Genomic DNA, 27,889 nt, shown 5'->3' on the forward strand with positions numbered 1-27,889 from the left:
TTAGAGCTTCTGGGGTGATTTGGTGTTTTAACACTGGCAGAGGATTATCACGCAAAGCCTCGGTATATTTAACTACAGTTGAGGGAATATGTAAGAAGAATGCGTCCATGCAGATCTCATCGACAAATTCTATTACTAAAAAAATCCTTTGAGCATATTTGTAAGAGGCTCACAATGCAATGGAATAGGGCCAGTACGTTTCTTTTATTTAGGATTAAGGACTTGTCTTGATCTATCACTCTTTCCAGATGCAGGCAGTGAAACTCAGCTTTAGATTTGTGTTGCGTTTTCCCTCTTCTGCACCCATCATCAATAGTGTGTGGCAGTTTGAGCCACCCTTTCACGATAACATATTTTCCTCGAACGACCATTCCACTACTGGCCTCTTCTGAGGTTAGGTGAGGAGCGAGACAGGTTTTATGCATTTGTTGAAAGCACCATCAGCCTTACACATGAATCTAACTTGCAAATGTTCATTTCCGCCTAGGGCTCTCGAAGAGCAAAGGACCAGAGCAAGGCCACTTCAAAGATCAGGAGAAATGTTTGTTTTGCCGGTTTCTGAGTTACAATAAATATGGCGTCTGCTTTCAGACATTTTTCAGCAAGAGTTTTGAACCTGACTTCCAGGGCTTTAGTGGAATCCGATAACGTTAGCAACCCACAAGAGACACTATCCACCCTGTTTATTGACCTGTTACAAACAGCCACCACCTCAGATCCTGTTGAGTAAACCAACCAATCTGGGGTTACCCTCTGAACCACTTCTTCCACAGCTAGTTCAACATCCATCAGTTCCGGTTCCAGTTCCTCAGGCTTTCCTGGTGAAGCCGCCCGACCATCATTTTCTTGGCCGTTTCCCCACTTGCCCTGACTTCGTGGGGGTGTTCAAGATGTTTCTAAAGTATAATCTTGAGTCATTTGATCTGGTCAGTGGCATGGTATTTTGGTTCTTTGACTTCGGTACTTGATGAGTCCTGCCCATCTTTCTTCTGCATCTTCGGCCAAATATTGGATAAGACCCTGGAATTTCTTTAATCAGATCCACCTCTTCTGCTTCAATTTCAGGTATAGTGGTGCTGTTTACTTCTGTTATTGTCACTAGCTGTCAGGGCACCCACCAGCGGTTGCAACTCTGCCGTCTGTACTACAACAGTCATGCGTAAACATTCAGTGATATCACAAGTCAGTCCCTCAGGCTTAGCATAGTCAATTTCCACAACTTCACAAGTCGCAGAGGAATTGTTAGCACAGTAAAGATTATTTCTCCAAGTACTTTCATGGGAAACTGCCTTGTCACAACCAGGTAAAGGTGTACCTGTCCCACCTTCTGTACGTCCAACTGTTTGTTTTGTGGGTAAGGGGCCTTTTTCCTTAACAGTTGTAATGTACCACTCTATGAAAAGGACTTTACTATGCAGCATGGTGAGCAGTGTAGCTTGGTTCTAGATGTTGCCATTAATAGATTCGTAAAGTTTTAAAAATGGGGCCGGTGCGATGGTCAGCATTGACATGCTGCTGCAGAGGTCTGGCATGGAGGGGTTTTACCCAGGTGCGGGGCATTCTTATGACAATTATCCCTCAACACCTCCTTGATTGAATATGAGGATTCGGAAGACTCTGTCGAATGAGTTAGCTGAGGTGAGTACAGATTCTTCAACCACTTCCCCCGTGTTGGCCACTTTCCTGGAGGGGATGTCTCCCCCAGTTATCCTAAGGTTTTGTCAAATAGGTCATGCGCTGTGTCTATCTGTAGTCTTCCCACTGGTGATTTAGTGCCTGCACTCCCTTCCAGTCGATTAATTTGACTGCACCGATTTACCAAGGCTGAGGGGCAAGCAGCATCAACCAGTTTGATCATATTCTCAATTCTGGCAATGTCTCGCCTCAATGAGCATTCCATTGCCTTGCCACTGACTTTAGCCTCCACAATCGCAGTTTGACCAGGGGTATTGGTCTGTGGCTCTGAAGAGAGGCAAAATCCCCCCTCAGGTGGTTAGGTCCTTAAGTTGTTTTTTTTTTTTTGGTCATGGTACTTAACGGTGTCTGATGTTACATGTGCTGAAAATACTGGTGTTGGCCCTTTATACACCCACTTCTTTTGTGAACCACAGGGAGATGGGCGGGGCCTGCACTGCCATTTCAGACATCCCCTACAGTATTTCAGCATCAGTGACTTCTCCAGGTGCGGAACACCACGTCTGCTAGGTACTGGATTTTATTGAGAAAAGAAAATGATGTTATCAGTCCACTGGGCTCAGTTGCCCTCCCAAACTTGATTAGAGTATGATTGGAGGCTACCCCACACACCTGAGCAGAGTTTTGTAACAATATGCGGGCTCCAACTGTTGCCAAGGAATTAGTTTGCTCCACCAGATTGCTACACCAGTGTTGGATTTTATTGGTCACATCTTCTAAGATGCTGGTATTTCCTGTACCTTACAGGGAGAGTTATTCTGAAAGAACCTCTCTATTGAGAAGTTAGTTCTGGCTCTTGAGTTGGAGCCTGAAAACCTTGGTGGATTTTCTGTGCATTGCCGATTTTCATGGAACAGCACTTATTTGTTACAATTGTCACATGCGCCAGTGAGACAAGGTCTTCTATCCTACTGGGCACTGAAATGCAGGTCCCCCAACACAAACCCCCATCTTCAGGGACCCCAACACAAACCCCCATCTTCAGGGACCCCGCCCAATGCAGCAGCTTTCCCTGCATCCACGGTGCACACCCCCATGGATACGGTTATTGAGACTTCAAGATTGGGGTTTGGTTTAAATTTTGAACAGGTGTGGACCCCCCGCATTGACCCATCTTTACCAAGGGGAGTACGCCTAAGCTTCCAAACCCTCCTAATGTTAGGTTTGTGGCTGCAGATTTAGAAGCGTTGGACATTGGAAAAAAAAGTGGCACTGTTTGACCAGCCATAGGAGTGCTCACCCTGTATGCTGCTGCCGTTCCATACACATTAGCACCATTGGCACCAGAACCATTCCTCACATCCACACTTGGGTCAGGAGTGTTATGCTCTGTCATATACACCGATGCAGGGCCAGCAACAGTCAAACAATGATAGTCATGGACTTGGGGGCAACTTATATTTAGTTTGGTCTTCCGATTTACATCTACATTTACACTTGCATTTGGTACTGAACTGGGCGACTCAGCAGTCCTAATCTCCAAGGGCAAAATGTCCAAGCCAATCACGGTTTTACTAGATGATTTTGTTGGCTCGATAGAACAACCCACTCTCCAGACATGAAGGGTGTGGCTTCCAGCTGCCTGCAAACATAAACATTAACAATTGCAGATACACCATCCACAGGGGCTCCAGCATTAGCCCTGTCATCTTGACTTGTAAGATCACTGTTCCCAGAACTCACAGAGGGAAGTGGAATCATACACACAGTTTCTTCTAGAAAAGTTGGGATACAATTCAGGTCAGCCTTACCTCCGCTTCCCTTCATTGAACGGTCCAGCACTGGGACGACTGATCCACTGCCATGCTTTCCCCTACCACTCTGCATACTCAAGCTTCAGCATGCCTCCATAGCCCAGGAGACCAGGCACAATTCCACAGAGCTCACCAGGTCAAAACACCAGCACCAGCAGGCCAGTGTGTGTGGGGGCAGAGTCAGAGACCATCTAACTGTCATATGACTGGAGAGTGACTGGGCTCTCCACCGGATTCCGTGCCGGCACTCTGCACCTCTTTCTGGGATTATATATATTCTTAAAGTGATAGACACTTTTCAAAGCGGTTTTCTCCAGCAGCAAAAACACTGTGCTGCAGGTCAAGAGGGGGCTTTAAGGAAAGTGACTGGACTTGCCACTGGACTCCACTTTCTGGGATTATGTAAATTCCTAAAGTGAAAATAAAACAATTACTTTACATGACTATCAATTCAATTAGCGTTAGGAAAGGGGGTAGAGGTTTCAATCTATATGGGAGTTAATGAAATTATTATTCAGTAAAATATGCTAACTCCTACTCAGTTTGCCCCCGCCCCACCCACTGTTAAAGGAAAGATATTAAGTCAAGTGAATTCCCAACACACTTGGTTATTTTGGACAAGCTACTTACATTGGACAACTATGGATTCAAAATTGAATTTCCACTCCACCAAAATCCATAAACTGTCACCAACATGCCTACCAGCCCCCCTCCACTCCTCATAGTCCCCGTCCACTCCCCTTCTTTCTTACAGACCCCCACTCAATTCATATAAGATACCATCCCACCCAAATGTTCAGATAGCCGTGCCTAGCACACGTCCACAAACACACGAGGTGTCATTTGCCCGAATATAGCCATGGCTGCAGAGGGAGGTGGGGGTTGGTATCTACCCATAAATAGCAATACCACACTATGGGTGGCTGATATATAGCCACAAATAATATCAACAGCATCCTCAACCAATGATGCTGTTGAAACAATTGCTCCTTTTTATTTTCATTTTGTTAAACTATTTAATTCTATTTCTCTCTAAAGTCGCACCTGCTCAAAAGTCTGAAAACACACATCCAAAATAAAAATGACTCTATAATACCTACCAGGTGATTTGCACCCCGACGTCACTATACCTATACAAATAACTTTTGAAAATAAATGAAACACACACACTCACAAAAATATAGCCGCAACTACAGAGCTACTCTTACCCACTGTGTTGCAAACTCTATCCCTGGACCCCCTTCAACTCCCACATTTCAATTGGTGCCCTCTAGCCATCCCCTCGCCTCTACCCTGATGGCATTTGTATGTTTTTTGACAAGCCTATAGCTTTTTCATGTGTTTCATTTTCCCATAACCTTGGTTATAGCTGTAAATATCTGGTGATTGTTTCATTTCTGAAAACCATGATCCTGGATTGCACCATGGGAGATAGTTCTATTTCTTTGGGGGAGGGAGGCACCCCCTTCTCGGTCAAATATATAAATAACTACTGAACAGAATAACCCCAAACCATGCATGGCGTACGTGTCAACGCTTCGTGCCCAAGTTGTTTTGGACTTGGTATAAATCTATCTAGCAATTTGGGCTGTGGGCTTTGGCAAAGTGTGACCTTTTTTGTCCAATGGAAAATGAATGGAAAGTAGGGTGCACTTTTTGTAAAAAAACATGTTTTTTGATGCTTAATAACTTTTTTGATTTTTAACGAATCTTCATGAAACTTTGCAGTCTGGGGCGGTCCGCACATGTCTAATCACTTTGGAATTCCGGTCAAATCTGTTACTCGAATCAAATGTTATTAACAATATAATTTTGAGGAGTTCCTATGTGTCTCTGACTCACTATCCTATAATATATATATATGTATATATATATTCAGTAAAAATACTTTGTTAAAGGGACATTATGGTTAAATTGCACTACTAAAAACCTATGAAATTCAGTAAAAAAATGGGACGTTATGGTTCAAAGTAAAACCGAAAAACCCCAGAAATTCACCAGTTATGGTAAGATAAGCAACCATAACTCATGCCACCACCGTGCATTGCTAAGACTAACACCCAGGACATCAAAGATGACAACACAAATGTCATTGATGACATCACTGTTGACATCACATGTCTAACTCGCTCTTTTTTCCTTTAGTGATATATCTTGACCAGTAATAGTTAGGAACAAAGAAATCAAAAAGTACTATATTTGTAGACATATACTTCAAATATGTTCTAACAATAATTAACTTAGGGTCCACTCGCAGCATATGAAACATATACATAGGAAAAATACACACTTAAAAGATTGCAATGCTTTCTGTGTATGTAGACAATCAGTAAGGTTATCAACACTTTCTTATTGTTCGGCTGTTTTTTTTATTACTTCTCTGGATGTGCTCATATTTGTATTTGCATTACTTTCTTCAGGGTGCAGTCACATCATGTGATATTTGTACATAGGGAAGTAGTAAGTTTGAAGCAGAGTAATCCTTTCTGTGCATAAAGATAATCAGTTAGGTTGTGAACACTTTCTGCTTCTACTGCTGCTTTTTTGCGTACTTCACTTTCTCTGTATATACTCATATTTGTATGTGTTGTGTCTTTGTGTTTTATATGAAATAATGAAATTATGTAGTAAGTGGTTTTATTAGCTATTTATTACATGTTGCACAGTAAACAAAACTCTAATAAGAAAGCATTTATCATTTCACCATTTAACATGGGAAGATTATGAATATTGTACCTTCATCATGTATGCTGCACACAATGCTTATATGTATAGATGAGTAGGTTACTATACTGTAAAGAACTTCACAATAGAATGCTATTTATATCAATGTATTGCCCTAATGCACCTCATAGATCAAGATATCGATTCCAATGATCCTTGACACTTTTTCTGTCAACATTATAATAAGAATCCCTTGTACAGAGTTTTCATTAAAAGTAAATGCACATGTGATGTCATCAGTGATGACATAATTGCCATTTGTGATGTCATCTTTGATGTCCTGGGTGTTAGTCTTAACAATGCACGGTGATGGCGCGAGTTATGGTTGCTTAGCTAACTATAACTGATGAATTTCTGTTTTTTTTTTGGTTTTACTTTGAACCATAACGTCCCTTTAACAAAGTTTTTTTTACTGAATATATTACATGGCCACGGTAGTGGCCATGTAGTTATGGTTAAGTTGCAGTTTCCATAGGAAGAGCACTTTTTGGGTGGGCGGTTTATAACTTTGCTCTCCCTGGACGAATCCTCACCAAACTTTGCAAAGAAAGTATTTGGGTCACTCTGATTTTTTTTGCAAAGTTTTGTGAGGATTCGTCGAGGGGGGGCAAAGTTATAGGGGGGTCCCAAAACTTTTTTTTTTCCCATAGACATAATGGGAAAAAACTTTGCTCACGCCTACAGCCCAAACCGCTGGACGGATTTACACCAAATTTGTGGCAGGAGCGGCGGCTTGGTCCCAAAAGCGTGCTTTGCTTTATTTGGTGTAAATCCGTCCAGTAGTTTTTTAAAAAATGACAAAAATGTAAGTGAAAAAAATGTGTGATATCTGTGTTCGCTTCGCGGACACACTTCCCTGTTCGCTCTGCGGACAGGACGGTGATTGGGCAAGCAGCTTGCATGATGTCCGCAGACATCTGACGTGCTCTCTCATTGGATGCGGTGAAAGCGTGCAGTGCGTCTGGCTTCAGAGACGCCCGCCATCTTTGTTCCTCGCATGAGAGGCTTTGTATCCCGCCTGCACAGTAAGTCCCCCACCCCCACTCATGCTCCGTGTCTTCCCTTTTCCTCCAGCCCCCCGCTCACGCCATCGGAACACAGTGGCCAGCGGAGGGCCGAGGAGCGGGATCTGCCGCCTGCACACGAACGCCGTGTGTCTTTCTCCCTCCTGCCCACCCCCCGCTCATGTCCGTGTGTCTTTCTCCCTCCCGCCCACCTCCCGCTCATGTCCGTGTGCCTTTCTCCCTCCCGCCCAGCCCCCGCTCATGTCCGTGTGTCTTCGACCTCCCACCCACCCCCCCGCGCATGCCCTGCTCGTGCCCCGCTCGTCTCATCCCACCCGCCCACCCCCCATCATGCCCCGTGTGTCTCTCCCACCCCCCGTGTGTCTCTTCCACCCCCGCTCATGTCCGTGTGTCTCTCCCCCTCCCACCCACCCCCCACTCATGCCCCGTGTGTCTCTCTCCCTCCCCCTCCACCCCCGCTCATGCCCCGTGTGTCTCTCTCCCTCCCCTCCACCAAACGCTCATGCCCCGTGTGTCTCTCTCCCCTTCCCCCACCCCCGCTCTCGCCCTGTGTGTCTTTCCCCCTCCCCCCCACCCCTGCTCTTGCCCCGTGTGTCTTTCCCCCTCCTGCCTACCCCCGCTCTTGCCCCGTGTGTCTCTCCCACCCCCCGTGTGTCTCTCCCACCCCCGCTCGTGTCCGTGTGTCTCTCCCCCTCCCACCCACCCCCCACTCATGCCCGTGTGTCTCTTTCCCTCCCCCTCCACCCCCGCTCATGCCCCGTGTGTCTCTCTCCCTCCCCTCCACCAAACGCTCATGCCCCGTGTGTCTCTCTCCCCTTCCCCCACCCCCGCTCTCGCCCTGTGTGTCTTTCCCCCTCCCCCCCACCCCCGCTCTTGCCCTGTGTGTCTTTCCCCCTCCCCCCCACCCCCGCTCATGCCCCGTGTGTCTCTCTCCCCTTCCCCCCACTCATGCCCTGTGTGTCTCTCTCCCCTTCCCCCCACCCCCTGCTCATGCCCCGTGTGTCTCTCTCCCTCCCCCCACCCCCGCTTATGCCCCTTGTGTCTCTTTCCCCTTCCCCCCACCCCCCGCTCATGCCCCATGTCTGTCTTCTGTTCCCCCCGCTCATGCCCCGTATTTGTCTCCTGTTCCCCTCATGTGCTGTGCCTGTCTCCTGATGCCCCCCACACCCCCGCTCATGCCCCGTGTCTGTCTCCTGTTCTCCCCACCCCCACTCATGTCCCGTGTCTGTGTCCTGTTCCCCCCACCCTCCGCTCATGCCCCGTGTCTATCTCCTGTTGCCCCCCACCCCCGCTCATGCCCCGTGTCTGTCTCCTGTTCCCCCCACCTGCTCATGCCCCGTGTCTGTCTCCTGTTCCCCCCACCTGCTCATGATCCGTGTCTCTCTCTTGTTGCCCCCCACTCCCCCGGTCATCCCCTGTGTCTGTCTCCTGTTCTCCCCACCCCTCGCTCATGCCCCGTGTCTGTCTCCTGTTCCTCCCACCCCCGCTCATGCCCCATGTCTGCCTCCTGTTGCCCCACACCCCCCCGCCTATGCCCCATGTCTGTTCTCCCCACCCCCCGCTCATGCCTCGTGTCTGTTGTTCCCCCCACCACTCGCTCATGCCCCGTGTCTCTCCTGTTCCCCCCACCCCCCGCTCATGCCCCATGTCTCTCCTGTTGCCCCCCACCCCCCGCTCATGCCCTGTGTCTGTCTCCTGTTGCCCCCACCCCCCGCTCATGCTCCGTGTCTGTCTCCTGTTCCCCCCACCCCCCGCTCATGCCCCGTGTCTGTCTCCTGTTGCCCCCACCCCCCGCTCATGCCCCGTGTCTGTCTCCTGTTGTCCTGTTGCCCCCCGCTCATGCCCCGTGTCTGTCTCCTGTTGCCCCTCACCCCCCGCTCATGCCCCGTGTCTGTCTCCTGTTGCCCCCCACCCCCGCTCATGCCCCGTGTCTGTCTCTGTTGTTCCCCCCACCCCCACTCATGCCCCGTGTCTGTCTCCTGTTCCCCCCACCACCTGCTCATGCCCTGTGTCTCGCTCCTGTTGCCCCCCACCACCCGCTCATGCCCCGTGTCTGTCTCCTGTACCCCCCCACCCCCCGCTCATGCCCCGTGTCTGTCTCCTGTACCCCCCTGCTCATGCCCCGTGCCTGTCTCCTGTTGCCCCCAGCTCATGTCCCATATCTCTCTCCTGTCCCCCCACCCGCTCATGTCCCGTGTCTCTCTCCTGTTGCCCCCACCCCCCGCTCATGCCCCGTGTCTGTCTCCTGTACCCCCCACCCCCTGCTCATGCCCCGTGTCTCTCTCCTGTTGCCCCCCACCCCCTGCTCATGCCCCGTGTCTGTCTCCTGTACCCCCTCACCCCCCACTCATGCCCAGCGTCTCTATCCTGTTGCCCCCCACTCCCCCGCTCATGCCCTGTGTCTGTCTTCTGTTCCCCCCACCCCCCGCTCATGCCCCGTGTCTGTCTCCTGTTCCCCCCACCCCCCACCCATGCCCCGTGTCTGTCTCCTGTAACCCCCAATCCGCGCTCATGCCCTGTGTCTCGCTCCTGTTGCCCCCCACCACCCGCTCATGCCCCGTGTCTGTCTCCTGTACCCCCCCACCCCCCGCTCATGCCCCGTGTCTGTCTCCTGTACCCCCCTGCTCATGCCCCGTGCCTGTCTCCTGTTGCCCCCCAGCTCATGTCCCATATCTCTCTCCTGTCCCCCCACCCGCTCATGTCCCGTGTCTCTCTCCTGTTGCCCCCACCCCCCGCTCATGCCCCGTGTCTGTCTCCTGTACCCCCCACCCCCTGCTCATGCCCCGTGTCTCTCTCCTGTTGCCCCCCACCCCCTGCTCATGCCCCGTGTCTGTCTCCTGTACCCCCTCACCCCCCACTCATGCCCAGCGTCTCTATCCTGTTGCCCCCCACTCCCCCGCTCATGCCCTGTGTCTGTCTTCTGTTCCCCCCACCCCCCGCTCATGCCCCGTGTCTGTCTCCTGTTCCCCCCACCCCCCACCCATGCCCCGTGTCTGTCTCCTGTAACCCCCAATCCGCGCTCATGCCCTGTGTCTGTCTCCTGTACCCCCCCACACCCGCTCATGTCCCGTGTGTGCCCTGTACCCCCCCGCTCATGCCCCGTGTCTCCCTCGTGTTCCTCCCCACCCCTCGCTCATACCCCGTGTCTCCCTCATGTTCCTCCCCACCCGCTGCTCATGCCCCGTGTCTCTCCCGTGTTCCCCCCACCACGGCTCATGCCCCGTGTTTCCTTCCTTTTCCCCCCACCCCCTGCTCATGCCCCGTTTGTACCCTGTTCCCTCTCACCCCCCGCTCATGCCCATGTGTCTCCCCTGTTCCCCCCACCCCCCGCTCATGCCCTGTTGTGTTCTTTATACACCCTGCCTTCCCTTTCCATGGTGGCCATCTTGGTAAAAGATTTTCCTTCCTACACCGGGACGCCGCAGGTGTCCCGGTGTAGGAAGGAAAATCTTTTTGTTTTTTTTACCACCCGGCATTCCCACTTTGAGGACATAAGATGTTAGTAGTCTTCATCTATTGAAAAGGATGTTATGGTGACGTTGCACTAATAAAAACCTTTAAAATTTAGTAAAGAAAAAATGTTACAGGGACATTATGGTTAAGTTGCACTAATAAAAACCTATGAAATTGAATGAAAAAACTTTGTTAAAGGGACGTTATGGTTAAGTTGCGCTACTAAAAACCTATGAAATTCAGTGAAAAAACTTGGTTAAAGGGACGTTATGGTTAAGTTGCGCTACTAAAAACCTATGAAATTCAGTGAAAAAACGTTGTCAAAGGGACGTTATGGTTCCAAGTAAAACCGAAAAACCCTTGAAATTTGCCAGTTATGGTAAGCTAAGCAACCATAACTCGCACCACCACCGTGCACTGCTAAGACTAACACCCAGGATATCAAAGATGACATCACAAATGTCATTGATAACATCACTGATGACATCACATGCCTGGCTCACTCTTTTTTCTTTTGCTGACATATCTAGGCCACATGGTTTTCTTCAGTAACAGTCAGAAACTAAACATTTTATTTTATTTGTAGACGTTGCCTTCAAGTAGGTTCTTACAGTAATTCCCTTAGAGACCAGTCACATCATATGAAACATATACATACGGGAAGACACAAGCTTGAAAGACAGCAATCCTTTTGTGCATAAAGATAATCAATAGACGTATGAGCACTTTCTGATAGTTCTGTTGTTTTTTTTTTTTTTATGGCTGTACTTTCCCTGTGGGTCCAATCACATCAAGTGATACATGTACATACGGTAAATAGCAGCTTTGAAACAGAGCAATCATTTATTTGCATGAAAATAATCAGTTAAGTTATGAATTGTTTCTGCTACTACTTGTGCTTTTTTGCTAACTTCACTTTCCCTGTATATACCCATATTGGTATGTGTTCTTGTGTCTTTGTGTTTTATCTATAGTAATGCAATTATGTAATACATGTGTTTTATTAGCTACGTATTACATATTTCACAGTACACAAAAATCTATTAAGAAAACAATTATCATTTCATTATTCAACATATTACCATTACGAATATTATACCTTCATCTTGTACGCTGCACACAATGTTATGTTTCTGTATGAGTAGCTTAGTATACTAGATAGAACCCCATAATAGGATGCTATTTATATCAATGCATTGTTCAATGCACTTATTAGGGTATGATATGTATTGCAATGATCCTTGACACTTTTTTCGCAACATTATAATAAGAATCCCTTGTACACATATTTCATGAAAAGTACATACACATGTGATGTCATCAGTGATGTCATCAATGACATTTGTGATGTCATCTTTGATGTCCTGGGTGTTAGTCTTAGCAGTGAACGGTGGTGGCGCGAGTTATGGTTGCTTAGCTTACCATAACTGGCGAATTTCAAGGGTTTTTCGGTTTTACTTGGAACCATAACGTCCCTTTGACAAAGGTTTTTCACTGAATTTCATAGGTTTTTAGAAGCGCAGTACACAGTACTCTGCAGGGGGGAGCAACTTCGTAGTGCTTTTGAGACTATCGTCGCAGAGCACGAGAAGACCTGCTCACTACCCAAATAAAACCCACTCTACATCTTCCTCTCTCAGCTCGCCCTTTCTTATCCCTGTGGTTGGTGTCCCCCCTTTCCCCTCCTATCTCCTCCTCTCCTAGTGTGTCGTGTATAAATAAAAAACAAACATAACAAACAAAATTTTTGGCCGCCTTTCACAGTTAAAAAATAGAAGTGAACATAAATGAAGCAGGGCTCTTTGTATTTCTTAGAAGTCCGCGGACATCTACAATTTTGTGGTGCTACCCTATCATAACCATTGCAATTTTCTCTGGGAGGAAGTGGTGGCTCTGAAAAGAGCCTTTGGGAGGTGTTTGTGTTTCAAAAATTATAAATACTCAACCCCTACTTCAAAATGGATGCTGTAATTCTAAAAAAGGTCGCAATGCATTTTGTATGTTTCTTAGAAAAATCTGATTGCCAGCATAAGTAAGATGTACTCCATCTCTGCGAAAAACGTATGTACTATGAAACATAATATTTTCATTGTGAAAAGAGTACATGCCAAAATCTCTTAGAAAGGCACAAACAGCCTTATTGACATTGCGCCTTGCTTTCTCCATTTGTGGACCAAATGAAGAAGAACGAAGCCACATTTGTCACTGCGCAATCCGTGAAAAAATTACCTGAGAATTTGGAAACATGTCCATGACCTTCCCAAGTCCTTTCATTGCAAATTGCAAAGAAATTCCAGACACATGTCCTAAATTGTTCCCTCCACAATGAATTATAATTATATCTGGATGTTGCTCTCCAAAGTAGCACAGAGAGGTAACAAGTCCAACCACTTCATTCCACGTACTCCATGCCAGTGTACTTCCACATGTGGGAATCCAAGATCTACAGCTACTCCATAGGTTTCTGCATGCACCTTCAACCAATGTATCCACGAGTCTCCCAAAATCCAAACAATCTGTTTTCTGAAACACACAGCCATAGCTATCTGTTCTTCTCTCAGCAAAAAGAGTATCTGAGAAACTCTCCTGGCACAACACACCCACTAAACTTTCCTGACCAATCCCTTTCAGTGCTCATTCTCATTTGCACGACTTCTGAACCCATAAAATCCCCGGATGTAACACCCGATGTACGCGAACTACCGCCATGTCCGCGGACATATCGTAACATGAACAGCCTTTTTACCATTTCCACTTCACTCTCTGTGCCATTCCCTCATTGGATGTAGCTAATAAGTCACATGACCATCCACCAATCACATTCAAGACCTCTACATCTAACTGCATCATCATAGATCAGCACTGCAAATGTACTGTGAATCTCTCTGAGTACAAGTGTCATATCATTGGCAAGCACCATCTACAAGAAATACTGTACAAGCCTCCAAGATTTCTACTTGCAGCTCCATGCATATCCATAAGCATGAACACAAACTACAGGTATGCATATTTTATGTACAGTACATGAACACATTTTCTAACTGACTTTTAGCTTGTATAATCTTTAAAATGAATCTACTGTCTTTTTTTCAATCTCCTAAAATCAACTGTCACTTACAAATCTTTATACAATTTAATTTCTTTATACACACACACACACTCAAATCATGTTAAACTAACATTTTTTAAATGAAATATATAGACTGCATATAGTCAAACAAAATTGCATTCACACTCTATGTTCAAATCTCAAACAATAATACTTGTACAATTACATATTTCTTTTGAATTTCTTTATTTATTTAATTACTTACATTTATATAGGACAAGCAGCCCATGACATTGAGAGCTTAGTTACAGGAATAATGGTATTCAGTGGTACATTATGAATTTCACAAGACATAGTAAAGATATTTTGTTTGCTACAGATAGTCATTGCAATACAATTTGTTCATTAAAAAACATATCATTTGTATTCAACTGGTGCGATGTATTTTATGTAAATAAGATAGTTTTAATGGTTTTGAGGAAGGCGCTGAGGATGTCAATGAAAAAAATCAATGTCTAAATTAAAAACAGTGCTATATACAAACAAAATTACTAATTAGTTTTTTTTACAATTGTAGTAAAGACCATTCTCCTGAAAAGAAGCAGCCGAATTTGAAGTACAAAGAACAACTAAGAAGTAACCTGCTAATTAAAAAAAAAAAAGTAGATAGAATATCACCATAATATTTGTATTATTACTCAAACACACTGTAAGGTTTATTCATGCTATTTCTGTGCCTAAAAATAGAGATTCTGCACCATTCTGTCCAAAAATCCCCATGTCTTAAACAGCGATTTACAGCCAGAATGGCCCACAAATTCCTTTTTTTCGACACACAAATTACCCAACTCAATCGCTAGAATTTAGATGTTATAGAACAAACAACTGTTTTAATTGTATAGCATTAGATATACTATTTATACTTCTCCACACAACTAGCTTACTTTTTTTCTGTCATCTGAACCCCAGTTTAGTAACACATTAATTCAAGAATACCCATCCTTACTAGGTGTAGTTCCCAATACACAATCACATACCATTATATACATCTTTATCATCTTACTCAAACACTCATGCACACAGCACACATACATTGCAGAACACCCCAACCCATACCTTCTTTATTTTTTTCAACAGACCCTAAATAATGCCTACCAACAATCAAGTCCGTAGAAAGCAACGCAGAAGTAGAGCAAATGAAAATAAAAGTGTCCAACATAAGCATCGATCTCTAGCACAATTTGTAAACAAAAGTTGAAACAAAACAGCTAATTCAGTCCTTTAGTGAAACAAAAGAAGTTTCAAGTACAAAAACATTGCCTCCTCTATTAAAATGTAAACCAAAACAATTGGAAGAAAATCAGCTATCACTACAGATAAAACTGCTTCTTTAAATCTTGATATAGTTCAAAGTAACCATACCAAGAAAAGTATTTTAGCCAAAATGTTCCATCACAAAGTCCTTCAAAATCTTATAAAAACAGGAGAGAAACCAGGTTCAACACTTAAAACCTATCGTAGGAAATTAATCTTAGAAGCGTGGATAGACAGTGCAATTCTTCTCAAAGGAAAGTTATTTATTTTAGTGTTAAACAAAATGAAACCACTAACAAAACTAATAACTAAATTACAAAAAAGACTTCTCAATAAACGAATGTCAACAGAAAGAACTTCTTAAATATCTGCGGAGGTGAATGGAGTCACACTACGAGCACAGAACCATACTATAATGTAGAAGCGTACAAACAAATGCAAACAAATACAATTGCCATACATAGCAGTCGTCGAGGATATGAAAAAGTTAATAATACCATAATGGAACAAGAAGTGCTCCTTACAAAAATATGTCCTGAAAACTTAGAATGACCCTTCCATTCAACTGAATCAGAATGTCTAGTGTACAAATGGCCATGCACGTCAATGTGTAACATTCCCAACAATTTTTCAAGCCTTTACGCCAATTCCTCAATCAATATGTGAAAAGCAAAGACAAAATCAAAATTAAACTACTGCAAAATATGGATACCTGTCCAGTACGCAAGTACACAGGACTACAAGGACATTCATTGGCCTGTATTACAGGACCTACTTGCAAAACTACCTTCCATGATATCAAAAGGATATCAACACACCATTCAACTATAAGAAATCTAGTTTATAAACTGTACTATGCTAAAAGTCCTGCTTTAGCACTAGTCAATTTAAATAACATTATTCTACATGGTACAGCAAAAGACCTACTAGAACAAATCGACTATATCCAGAAAAAATATTTTGGAAATGAAACCCACTTACAGAATGAAATAGCTGTAAACCAAATTAGTAACAATTCTACACATGGCAACCTTTTACTACACACATACAAAAAAGAAATACTAAAATTTAAAAGTACATCAGCTGAAGTACCAAACCATGTGTGTGTATGTTGCCGCAGAACTTTTTATAAAAGTAACACAAAAACTGTAGACCTATCATGCAAAATAGAAGACAATGAAGATTCCAAATGGTTTGAATTAGCTCTCTACCTTATAGAAGAAAACAAATACGAAATAACTGACCCCTTAATACTTTGTAGTTACTGCACTACAAAACTTGACAACAACCAAACTCCTTCACGTTCTATCACAAATAATTTGGAATTATTCACACTACCAAAACTCCTGCAACAACTCAATTTATATGAGAGCATCATAATTAAAACAGTGCACCCATTTCAAGCAATAATACGCCTTCAACCAAAAACAGCAAAATTACCTCCCTCTGAATTGGTAAAAGGCATTAGTGGAAAAGTAGTTTATTTACCATTAAATCTAAAAGAAAATGTGCATACTCTAGGAGTGCAACGTCCAATGCAGCAATCTTTAATTTTATTAGTAAATGGAGTACCTACAAAAGACAAAAAAATATGGCAAAGCTGGTAGATTCATATAAAGTTAGAGAAGCCTTCCAATATCTTAAAGAGAATAATGAATATTACAAAGAAATTCATATTGAAGAAAACTTGAAGGATACAACTGAAATAATTCAAGAGACACAAGAAGCTGGTCAATTTGAGCTCCTAGATCCTGCTGCAATATCAAACACTTTAGACCATTATACAATTCATCCATTGCACTCTAATGACACCATAGAAGATGCACTGGAAACGTACCAAATGCGTCAAACAAAAGGATCACCAATCAGCATATGGGAAAAAAGTATTGAAGCATGTGCTTTTCCTCTACTCTTTCCTACTGGCAAAGGACGAAGGTACGATGATAGACCTATTCAAATATCAGCATCAGAATATCGCTCATTACGGATGTATTCTGAAGATCCCAGATTTAGACAAAATGTGGAATACATATTCCACCTACTCTTTGAAAGTGAACTAGCAACTTTATGTTACGGAGTTGCACACATATTAAAATCAGAATCACACTTCCAAAATATGACAGCTACACAATTATTACAAAAAGTGCAACAAAAAGATGAGGTTTTACAATTAAATATTACAAATCTATTAGCAAATATGCGTGGTACTAAAGAGTACTGGTTTCGACGTCACGGAGATGTACGTTGTATGATTAGAAACCTTGGCCCACCCACTTGGTTTGTTACATTAAGTTGTGCAGAATATGCATGGGAAGATTTACATGATTTCCTACGCTTATCAAACAAAAACAAAACAAACATAGATATACTAACACCTGGAGAACTTTGTTCTCTAGATCCTGTTAATGTTTCAAGATATTTTCACCATTGCTTCATTGCTATGCTACATTTTATTTGTAATAAAACTGTTCCTCCCCTTGGAGAAGTGCAACACTTCTTTTGGAGAAAAGAATACCAAGACACATATCCACATGCTTTTATGGATTAAAGACGCTCCTAAATTTGGTCAAGACAGTGATGCCACTGTTTTACAGTTTATTGAAAAATATGTCACTTGTGAAATTCCATCGGAATCCAAAAATGGTGATCTTCATGCACAAATTTTACAATTTCAAAGACACAAATGTGGCAAATATTGTCATCGCAAATACAAAAACAAAGGGAAATACTACACCAAATGCCGATTTGGTTTCCCTAGACCAGTTACAAATACAGGTCAAGTGAACAACCTCATGTCTTCAGTTAGACATAGTGTTAAAGGTAAGTCACCTAAAATACATATTACATAAAAAGAAAAGAAGAAGAAAAATATATCAATGATTACAATGAATCATTGTCCTCTTATGGAATGCAAACATAGATGTGCAGTACATTGCAGACAATTCTACTGCAGTTGCACGATAAGTCACAGCATACTTAACCAAAGCAGAAAAGACAGAGCTGCAAGACCTCTGGAATGACCTGTCATCAGATAAAACAGTGTCTCAAAAATTATACAGCTTGTGCATAAAAATGCTGTCCCATAGAGAATGTGGATCCTATGAAGCAACTGATTGTTTAACTGGTACTGCATTGTATGGTAAATCTGAAAATATAGTATGACTAAGTCTTGGTCCAGCTAAATCTAGAAAAAGAGTTCTAAAATCATATGAAGATATAGAAACAATAGCCAAACATGATCCCAACAGCCAAGACATTTTAAAAAACAATGTATTGGACACATACTACCCAAACAGAAGTAATACTTTGGAAAACATGTGTCTATACCACATAGCCCAAAACTACACATACAAAAATAATATGAAACCTGATGAAACAAAAGGTAAATATAGAGTGACAAACTGTGAAGGCAGCTTAGTTAAACTCACTAAACCAAATTTAATTAATCATATCAAATTGTCATTAAAGACTCCTCAACATAAAGAAGTGTATTACATGTCCCTGCTACAACTCTTCAAACCATGGAGAAAAGAAGAACAATTACTAGATAACTATGACTCATATGAGGATGCTTTCAAAGCCAATGAAAGCACTATAACTGATGTAAACCTTACACAGTACAAAACAATGTTGCACAATGAACAGCAACATGAAGAGGAACTCCAAGCCCAACTAGATAAGGACACTCCTGACAGTAGTCAACCTTCTGTAACAGGAAGCCAAGAACCACTGGGAGAACCACTAATAATAAATGAGGCAGAATTAGCTATGATAGAAGTAGAAAACACCATGTGTCAGTATGAAGATAAGGAAGACTTAACTATACTACAATCAAAACTAAACAATGAGCAACGCAGCATTTTTAGTAACAAAAGAAATTGCACATGGCGTACAACATGAAAACAAAGAATGCACCTGCCAAAATTACAAACCTATACTATTGCATGTCAGTGGTGAAGCTGGTTCTGGCAAAACATTCCTAATCAAAATCATCAGTAAGTTCCTTCAACAATTGACAAACAACAAACTGTCAGCTGTTGTCACTGCCCCCACAGGTTTAGCTGCCTACAACATAGGTTGTGTCACTTTACACCGATTACTACTCCTGCCAGTAGAATACCAAAACAAATTAGACTATTACAAACTTTCTACAGAAGCTGCAATGGAACTATGCAGAGTATTGAAAAAAATGAAAATGCTTCTAATAGATGAAGTGAGCATGGTGTACAACCTAATGTCGGCTTTGATTCACCTCAGATTACAAGAAATACTCAAAACAAACTATGAAGAGCTCTTTGCAGGAAAACAATTGACACCAGTAAAAGGTGAGCCTATTTTTAAAACATTAGGACACAAACTCTGCCGTAAAACTGTTGGCAGCATTGGAAATGTCAACCTTTGGCAACATTTCCAATACAGAGAATTAACAGAAAACATGCAGCAATCTGCAGATCTCACTTATGCCAACATCTTAAAAAGTATCAGAGTTGGTATACTTTATAAAGAAGCAGAAGCAATATTGAAAACCCGGCACATTCATGCACTTTATGGTGATAATGCATGTGCTACAGATGTTATGGAACAATTAGCACACCAAAAATCTCAATTGTATGGCCTTAATGCCAACTCTTGCAATCTGTTTCAAATTCAATTAAATAATGTTAAGTAAAGAAATGGCCATGCACCCAAGACTCTATGCCCTGGCCACAACCACCGCAGCATATCACACCCATAGAGTCAAACATTTCAACTATGGCCTATGGAAACTTTTAATGTCCGCGGACATTATGAGTGTTCTTAGAACACTTTCAACTTGCCAGCGAACAATACGGACAGCGTCCTCAGAACACCCCCATTTTTTTATTTGTGAACATTTCAGGACACCGCGAGTATTCTTAGAACACATTCAACTTGCCAGTGAACAATACGGACAGCGTCTTCAGGACACCCCCTACGAACATTTCAGGACACCGCAACAATTCTTAGAAGACTTTCAACTTGACAACGAACAATACGGACAGCGTCCTCAGAACACCCCCATTTTGTTTATTTGCGAACATTTCAGGACACCGTGAGTGTTCTTAGAACACATTCAACTTGCCAGAGAACAATACGGACAGCGTCTTTAGGACACCCCCTACGAACATTTCAGGACACCGCAACAGTTCTTAGAAGACCTTCAACTTGACAACGAACAATACGGACAGCGTCCTCAGAACACCCCCATTTTGTTTATTTGCGAACATTTCAGGACACCGCGAGTGTTCTTAGAACACATTCAACTTGCCATCGAACAATACGGACAGCGTCCTCAGGACACCCCCATTTTGTTTATTTACGAACATTTCAGGACACCACGAGTGTTCTTAGAACACATTCAACTTGCCAGAGAACAATACAGACAGCGTCTTCAGGACACCCCCTACGAACATTTCAGGACACCGCAAGTGTTCTTAGAACACTTTAAACCTGACAGCGAACAATACGAATAGCGTCCTCAGAACACCCCCATTTTGTTTATTTACGAACATTTCAGGACACCACAAGTGTTCTTAGAACACATTCAACTTGTAAGAGAACAATACGGACAGCGTCCTCAGAACACCCCCATTTTTTTATTTGGGAACATTTCAGGACACCGCGAGTTTTCTTAGAACACATTCAACTTGCCAGCGAACAATACGGACAGTGTCTTCAGGACACCCCCTACGAACATTTCAGGACACCGCAAGTGTTCTTAGAACACATTCAACTTGCCATCAAACAATATGGACAGCGTCCTCAGGACACCCCCATTTTGTTTATTTACGAACATTTCAGGACATCACAAGTGTTCTTAGAACACATTCAACTTGCCAGAGAACAATACGGACAGTGTCTTCAGGACACCCCCTACGAACATTTCAGGACACTGCGAGTGTTCTTAGAACACTTTAAACTTGACAACGAACAATACGGACAGCGTCCTCAGAACACCCCCATTTTGTTTATTTACAAACATTTCAGGACACCACAAGTGTTCTTAGAACACATTCAACTTACCAGAGAACAATAGGTACAGCGTCCTCAGGACACCCCCATTTTGTTTATTTACGAACATATCAGGACACCGCGAGTGTTCTTAGAACAGTTTCAGCTTGCTTGCGAACAAACGGACACATATTGCGTCCTCAGAACACCCCCCCATTTAGTTTATTTAGAACATTTCAGAATAGCCGTGTTGTCCGCAGACAAATCGAACACAACAAGATCATCTACCACATAAAAAAACACAACATTTAACCTATCTCATACACTCCCACCCTCCCCAAACACTCTTACACACCAACACACTCTACTAAATACAAATTTTAAACCAAGTTTCACTGCGCTGTCCGCGGACGTCCGCGAATCCAAGATGGCGGGCACTACCGAAAATCTGACGCGCTTCACGCTCCACGCAGTCCAATCAGCGAACATGTCGCATGTCTGTGGACATCACGCAAGCCGATTGGCCAATCAGGACACTGTCCGCGGAGCGAACAGGGAAGTGTGTCATGCGGACTGAACACAGATATCACTAATTTTTTATGACTTACTTTTTGTTCATTTTTTAAAAAACTACTGGACAGATTTCCACCAAATCTGCAAAAGCCGCTACTCCTGGTCCAAATTTGGTGAAAATCCATCCAGCGGTTTGGACTGTAGGTGCGAGCAATGTTTTTTCCCCATTCAGTCTATGGGAAAAAAAAAACCCTATAACTTTGCCCCCCCTAGACAAATCCTCACCAAACTTTGCAAATAAATTCAGAGTGGGCCATATACATTATTTGCAAAGTTTGGTGTGGATTCGTCCAGGGGGAGCGAAGTCATAAGCCACCTAAAAAGTGCTCTTCTTATGGAAACAGCAACTTAACCATAACTACACGGCCACTACTCTGCAGTAGCGGCCGTGTAGTTATGCTTATGTTGCTCAACTCATAGGAAGAACAGTTTTTGGGGGCCTGTTCTGCGAATCCTTCCCAAACATTGAAAAAAAAGTGGATGGCCACCTCAGAAAGATTTTTGAAATGTTTGGTGCGATTTCATCCAGGGGAGCAAAGTTATAGAGGGGTTCCAAAATGTTTGACCTCCTCATAGACATAATGTGAATAAAATGTAGCTCAGGCCTGCAGTCCAACTGGCTGGATGGATTTTCACTAAACTTGCGAGAGGAGCTGTAGCTTGTTCCTGAAAGGATGCTTTTGCAAATTTGGTATGAATCCGTCCAGTGTTTTTTTTTAAATGGCCAAAGAGTAGCTAATATAAATCTGTGATATCTGCGTTCAGTCTGCAGATGTATTAACTGGTTTGGCGATCTGCGAACACCTCCGTACCAATGCGGGGTTGTGTGGTGTTGTGTCTGCAAAAAGGATTAATATATTTGAGTGACACTATTTATGTTTTTTTTTTTATTTTATTTTGCATTGATCCACAGCACACAAAACCGTCAGGTATCTAGGCGCTAGTTACAGAAAGTGCTTGATAAGAATATGCATTGTAGTCATACTAACAGAGACTCTTCCCAATTGCAAGGAGCTCCAACCAAGATGCATACCGAGAAAATTGTAAGCGAGAGAATGCATGCTGGTAAAGCCTTTCCTCATGTTGCGGGGAGCTACATAAGATATACATTCAAGGGATATAGTAGGCGAAGAAATACATGCTGGTAAAGCCTCTCCTCATGTTGTGGGGGCTACATCAGACATACATTCTAGGACATGGTACTTATCTTAAGGATGGTCGGTTACAGGGGTTGCTAAGGTGGTGGTTACAGAGTATGTTTGCAGTATGCTGTGCAGGAGACAATGCTTGATAATCCAAGATAAAACATCAACTGAGACCAAGATTTACATGGCAGTTACCAAAAAAAGTTTGGATGCAGATTTACCACCACCGTTCTTTCCAGACTGATAGGGTCGTAATGAGGCCCATTAATGTCTAGAGTTTAAATACAATCTTCCCTCCCCAAACAAGAGAGATAACCGTTTCTGGAATTTGACACTTTTAAAATGACAGGTGAAAATGGCTTTGTAAAATAATGCAAAAGGGTGCAAACATGCTTAAATGGAGAAAAATTCTAAGGAAAGCAACACTAAACAGGTCCTAACACACATGAGCTACAATATTAACAAAACGTACACACTTTAGATCAGGATGGGAGTTGAGAAACACTTTGAATGGTAAAAAGACATGTGTAAACTTTGGAAAACTTCAAATTTGTGGCACAATTTCACTATGCAATATTTGAAAGAAACGGGTCAAATACACTGTTCCATGATTTTTGGTTTTTGTAGCTAACGGTCGTAGGTATCAGTGAGAGTTGAAATTTCATTTCTATCTATACATTTGAAGAAGTTATGGAGATTTTAGTGAGAGGCGTTTTTGCAAAACAGGTGCAAAAATGAAAACAAAAATTTGGTTTTAAAAATGACAGATTGCTTTGATTACACTATATTTATGACTATGAAAAAGAGAATGCCACACATGAATCTTCACAGTTACGTGGCCAGTGTAACCCTTCACATGGTGGATACTTGATTCCATTCTGGGATTTACTTTAGTCACTCAAAATCACTAATGACTTATGGTTGTGGAACACAGATGAGAGAAAAATCAGCGCAAGAATGGTTTTGACAATACTAGGGTTCTGAGTTTACGGATAGGATGGGTTGAGATAGAATAAGACAATGCAAATAGACTATGGGTCACTGTTCTTCCTATAAATACTTACAGTCCCTTATAATTAAAATGGACCGTCAAGGTCTGGTCATCAGATCGGGTCTACCAGCAGCAGGGCACCTCTGGAGGGATTAGATCAGTGGCGTGGTTCTGGTACATTTTGGACTGCACCTCAGACTGGATTTTGGTTGGGCCATTCTGGTCACTGGACACGGCAGATTGCAGGATGCAAGTTTCAGTGGGCAAGCCTTAATGGTAGCAAGCCAGACTGAATCAGAATTATTCTTTTAAGTTTTGGGATGGTTGAATTTGGGCCTAGCTAAAAAGAGTTCAGCAATGCTAAGGCCTAGATTCTGCAAAGAAATCTGGAGTCAGCTGCAAGGTGAAGAGTTCTGCACAAGATGAAGAAGTCGGGAACAAGATGCTACGCAGAAATCTGGATGTGTTCTGGAAGCAGTGTGTCCTATCTGGAGTGAAGTCCCTATATTTATACTACCAAATGACATCATCAAGTCTATGGTGTGGGCAGAATTTAAAAACACACCCCCAAGGAAACATTTCTGTGAAGGACGATGTAACGCTCACCCATTGGTCCATGGGGGCGCCTCTCGAATAGCTGGGATGCTCTCGGGAACCCTTCGCCTGGCCTGGAATCTGGATAATTGAGGGGAAATTCTAGAAGATAGGAAGGGGAGATAAGCTTCGGTTCTTTCCTTGCAACCCTCCTCCCAGATTCCCCTTGCAGTTCCCCAGAGAATGTCTCTCAATTTGTTTTCTATAAAGGTGCGCTCTCCATCCTGCTGCGCTGGGCAGGGGTGCGTCGAAAGGTGGCACCGTTCCACCGAGTTTCTTTACTGGCGAGGGCCGGAGTTCAGGCCGGCTGCAACTCCTTCTTTCAGGTAAGTCTTTCAGGTGAAAGCAATGTCTTTTAGATGCAAGCAAAGTCTTTAGTTGAATTTGCAATAATGTCTTTCACGCTTCTTGTTGCAGGTGGCGAGTGCTGCGGTAGAAGCAGAAGCTCGGTTCAAATAGGTAAGGAGAATGCCAAGCGGCGCTGGGAGCGTCCTAGCAAGAGGCTAACCTGTGGTTGTGTTTTGTTCTGTAGGTCGCGACAACCAGGAAAAGAATGTTCCCCTGGAATCCAACGGGATGAAAGATGTCTTGAAGATGTTGGCCTTCCGGGCGACCAGTGTAGCTGGTAAGGATGGCAATGATTCTTGTCTTGGATGACTTCGAAGCTGATGGATGCTGCTGAGCAGGTAAGGATGGCGATGGTTCTTGCCTTGGATGACTTGGAAGCCGATGAATGCTGCAGAACAGGTAAGGATGGCAGGGCAGGATCTAATGAGCGTCACGCTGCAAGGCAGAATAACGCGAAGTGCGTGCCCTTAGTCGGGCGTGGTTTAAATAGCAAGGCGGTATCCCAGGTATCTTTGGGGCGGGCCCCAGGCCCCACCCACCCTGAAGGTTAGACCGCAGAATGCAGTTCCCCAGTATTCCGCATGGGGGCGGCCATGCTTGTCCTCTGTCCATAGAAACCCCGGCCCAGCAAGCGTCTCGTATGCCAACATCGCCAGGACTGGCTCCAAGGCATCCGAGGGACCCACATAAGGTCCTCAGGGCCCCGTGACCCCTTGGTGGGATAAGGTCGTGACAGATGAGCATTTTCAAATACAACTGGTCTGAGCTGTTTAAGTAAATGTTGTGAACAATTGGCAGCAATTGAAAGAGAAGATTCATTGGCACATTAGCATAACAATCTAACCCAGTCGTGTTGCTGAATTTAATTGAACCAGAGAGCTCTGTTTGTGGATCATTTGAAGGGCCTGCAGATCTTTCTAGAGAAGAGATAATTTTTGTCTTTCTTTTCTGATGGATGTGCAGTTGACTTTGTACTTGAAAGTTTTGTCATTGTATTGTTTGATGCAGAAGGAGTTGGTTGTTGTTTTTTAGCAGTATTGTTGGGAGATCTGCCATAGCTTCTGTTTGTATTAGTTGTCTTTTGAAAGATTTCTTTTTTTTTTAGGTACAGGGTACATATCTTGATGGGGTAGTACAGTGGCCGTAGCTTGTTATATTCCAGGATGTATGCAATGTCAGTGTTGACTTTTTTGCATCAAAGTTAACTAGGAATAGACTATTAAATGTATGCAGATGGGAAAGTGCTACATAACTCATATCATCTTTAAAGACTGTGCTGCCAAAGTCAATCAATGCTTGATCTAGGGTTACACTTTGTGATTTGTGATTAGTGCCAGCATTTGCAAGAGATAGAGAAAATTGCTCTCTTTTTTCGTACATGTCTTTGAAAAGAAGGAAACATGCTATTGTCCGTCCAATGTATTTAACTTATGCAAGTCTGTCAAAGTGGATGTTGACAAACTGAATGTTGTTGTCATGTAGATATGTTTGGAAGCCAACAATTATACCAATTGCTCCATTGACTAAAACTTGTTCTATGTCAAGGTTAATTTTAGAATTACCCTGAAGTTCAGACACAAAGTTAATATTTTCTCCAATGCAGCAGTGTTGGAGATACATTTTTCTAAGCTATTTAGTCATGCTGTTGCTTGTTGACACATAGGAAGTGTCATGGTGTGCACTTCTAGTTTGTCTGCAGAGCTGATATGCAGTATGAGTTTCATTTATTTTTTCAATATTGTTTCATTGAATTGACTACAGCTTGTAAGGGTTGGCATTAAGGATCTACATGATCTGACCATGGCTGATTTTCCCACGGCCGAAAAGTTTGCAGGTGATACCCCTTGCTCAGGAGTCTGTCTATAAAGTGCATTTTTATCTGTGCCTTTACTGTAAGGCACAGATAAAAATGCACTTTTGCACTTTAACAGTCATCATGCTAATCACATCAAAGCCAACCTCCCTTTTGGTCAATTTCTTAGATTAAAAAGGAATAGCAGTAGAAAAGAGGACTTCATTGATAGTGCTTCTAAGCTCTCTGACAGACTCCTGAGCAAGGGGTATCCGGCTAAATTAATTAAACAATCATCTACGAGAGCTTTTAATAATAACCATGAAGCGTTATTGGAAAATAAAGAAAGAAAGGACAAAAAGAGAGTATTGTGTTTGTCAATACCTTCTCAAACCTGTTTTATAAGATTAAGAGCATTGTTAAAAAAAGCATGGAATAAAGTTTACAGAGATGGGTCTATCCCCCCGCCTATTGTAGCCTTTAAGAAAAGTGAAAATATAAGGAACATGCTTATCAGAAATGATATTACTGTCAAGCAACCTGTGGTACCTAGACAAACCACCTTGTGGGGACTACCTATTGTGAAAGGACATGTTCCATGTGGTAATTGCTTGATGTGCAAATATACAGTAGAGACCAAACAAATCCAGTTGAATACTTCGAAAGTATGGTTTCTTAATGAAATGACGAATTGTAATTCTGAAAATGTTGTGTATTTAATTACATGCCCATGTAAGCTACAATATATTGGTAAAACCAATAGGAAGTGTAAGACCAGAATGACAGAGCATCGAAGCTGCATTATAAATAATGTTATTGCGGCTCCGATGGTTAAGCACTTTCTAGAGAAGGGACATACACATGAGGACCTAAAATGGGTTATTCTAAAAAAAATCCATGGTTCAAACAAACAAGAGACAGACAGGAGACTTTCAACCTTCGAACAGAAGATGATATTCAAATGCCAGAGCCACATTAAAGGGCTTAATGAGGAGGTAGAGTGGCACCATGTACATCTGTGATATGTTTGATTAATCTGACATATTGTTTTATGGAACTTATATTCTTCTGCTGTTCTCATACTGTGCAAACGTTTTCAAGTGGACAGAATAAGTATGTCTAATTTTCATGTGGTCCAGGCTTACTGAATTGTTGACATCTATAACTGCACATTCTGTGCTTAAATACTCGTTTGGAGTCACAATGTACGCACAGACATGTCATTAGGATTGCTGCTCTAATACTTTTCACCATCATGTGGTTAGGAATTAGTAAGATGCCGCATGTTGGGTTTCCTCGAAGTTTTACATCTATAATTGTTCACCTTGTGTTAATACACACTGTTGTCTGGATGCTGCGCTCTATCCATATACTTCCTATCACACAGTTATACCTTTTTAGTTGTGGTTACACATTTTTCACCATCATGTGAACAAGATCTAGTAAGAGGCTCTGTGTCTGG

The sequence above is a fragment of the Ambystoma mexicanum genome, chromosome 7q (assembly GCF_040938575.1).
Source record: "Ambystoma mexicanum isolate Mex_15411 chromosome 7q, UKY_AmexF1_1, whole genome shotgun sequence".
Lineage (NCBI taxonomy): Eukaryota > Metazoa > Chordata > Amphibia > Caudata > Ambystomatidae > Ambystoma > Ambystoma mexicanum.